Genomic DNA, 2,530 nt, shown 5'->3' with positions numbered 1-2,530 from the left:
AAAAAAAAAAAAAAAAAAAAAAAAAAAAAAAAAAAAAAAAAAAAAAAAAAAAAAAAAAAAAAAAAAGAGAAGCGGGGAATCTAGTCTCTCAGTTTCCAGCCTAAACTCAGCCTTGTCCTCCAAACCCTGGCAGCTCCCCTCAGTCTCATTCTCCGCGATCACGCCTCCACCGGTTAAAATAAACAAATAAATAAATAAATAAAATATTTCACTTTTTTTTTAATAACTCCCTTAACGATTAAAGCGACAGGTGATCCTTCCCTGGTGAAAGAGATTCGCGTCCTCTGTCAATGAAAGGAGGAGACAGAAAAAAAAAAAAAGAAAAACAAAACAAAACCAAATCCACTCAGTTTAAAGATTTTTTTTTTCTTCTGCAATAAGCTCAGAAATCGGCGAATTGCAGCATCCCGAGAAAAAATCCTGTTTCCCTGGACAGCATCATGCAGCAAATTTCAAGCAAATGTGTTCAAACTGAAGAGAACAGTCTACGATAAAAGCCTTTCTCCGTCATGCCTACTCTGGTAGCTAATTTAGCACCCTGTGAGCGCAAGGCATTAGCGATGAAAAATTTCGCTGGCAAGATAACAAAATCCCCCAGGTCCTGCATAGACTCAAAAATTGTTTTGCAGCTAGTCTCTCAGTAATAGTAATAGTAAAAAGAAAAAAATTATATATAAAAGAAAGTCTGTAAGGGATGGTCTTCTTTGAAGGTTATGCTAAAAGAGTTGGGAGGAAAACAGGAGGTGGATCTCTTGCAGAAGAAAGAAGGGAGAGAGGCAGAGATTTCCCCCTCTGTCCCTGTTGTACTGTCCTTCACCGCCAGGTGACTGACTTCCCTGCTCTCGGCCTGCGCAGGGGGGGAATTTCTCCCGCTCTCAAACAGTACTATTGCCTCCCCGAGCAGCTCAGCCACGGCTCCGAACGCCGGCGGCCGCCGCGGCGCCAGCGCCGCCCCGCCCGGCCCGGGGGCGGGCACGGCCCCCCAGCTCCCGATGGCTCCTCCCGCTGGTCCCACAGGTTTTGGATAGTAGCCACCCTCACCAATTTAAAAGCCGGTACTGCCTCATGTATCGCTCCATATAAAAAGAGAAATACGTATATTTATATCTGCAGATGTGTCTAAATTAATAAAGTGGTGTGGAACTTAGTCTTTGGCTTGAAGTGTTTTTGTGCAGCTGTTGAGTGTATCATTAACGGGCTATGGCTTTGGTGGAGCAGCGATTTTTGATGGAACATGGATTAAGTCTGAGACTCTTTCAGGGTGTTACTTTGCTAATCTCCTTTTCCAAAGGATTCACTGTCTTGTGGCTCTCATATCACTCTAAAGGAAATCAAAATTAAGTTGAAAAAGAAAATCGCATTCCTCCCCATCAAGATCCTGATTTTATCTCAGTCTCTTATCATGTATCTGTCACTTGCAGTTTTGGAGAAGAAGGCTGTGATTTTCGGTTTCCTGCTATCAGCCCTTTGGGGCCCTTATTTATTAACTCTATTAATGAGAATTTCAGAACTATCACTTTCTAGTACTATCACCGCCTTTCTACACTACTTTAAACAGAATTGGTATTCCTGATAATTCGACATAAGTAGACGGACCTAATAGCTCCAAGTGCACGTTCTGTTTCCAGTTCAATCTAGATTTGTTTGCAGCTTCCAACACTTCAAGGTTAGCATAAGCTTAAGCCCTGAATGATGGCCCGTGAGAGCCATTTCTGAAGACTGGATATAGCCCTCATGTTCTGGACAACATATAGATGGGAGGCTGATGTAGGTCAATGACATTTCTTCTCATTGCACAGGTTCATTGCGAATGCATTGTAAATATCATTAATCTAGAACTGCAATTTGTAAAGATTAAACACTTGGTCTGGTGTTCCCACGTGAGCCAAAATTCTCATGTCCACATAAAAGACTGCCAAAGTGGACACTAAATCAAGCTTCTGTAGGACCTATAGAAATTTAAGAGTGTTTTTGGCTGACAGAAAAATAGCACCCTACCCCACCCATCCCCCCAAATAAAAAGCCTGGGGAGACCTCTGTAAGAGACCATGCTGAAGGAAGATATCTCTCAGAAGGCACTTCTAAGCCTCCCTAAATGTGTCAATATGCAGTATGAGTAGAGGAAGGGACTGCCCCAGTGTGTGCACCAACCAGGGGACGGACCATGAGAGCACCTTGGTGCCCTGGCTGGTGCCACAGGATAAGCAGAAGACCCCTGAGCCTCTCCACAAATCCATGCCTGTTTGCATAGTGCTTAGTAGATCAACAAGTCCTTGCACAAAATGCAACTTTATAAAAGCAGAAGACCTACAGCACTTTGACCTTTCTGCTGACTTGTTGCTACTACATTGCAGACTTTCTTGGATTTGACACTCCTCAGTTTGTTTTCATATTGGCACAAAATCTGTGGGAACATGATACATTTGAGAATCTTCTGCTGAATTAGGCTGATGTTGGTCAAGAGTTCAGGGAAGAGAAAAAGAAAATTGACAGGGCAGTCATATAAACCTAACTTCCTTAGAAAACAAAT

The sequence above is a fragment of the Lepidothrix coronata genome, unplaced genomic scaffold (genome assembly GCF_001604755.1).
Source record: "Lepidothrix coronata isolate B3197 unplaced genomic scaffold, Lepidothrix_coronata-1.0 Scaffold0, whole genome shotgun sequence".
NCBI classification, from domain to species: Eukaryota; Metazoa; Chordata; class Aves; order Passeriformes; family Pipridae; genus Lepidothrix; species Lepidothrix coronata.
This window is presented reverse-complemented; position numbering follows the sequence as displayed.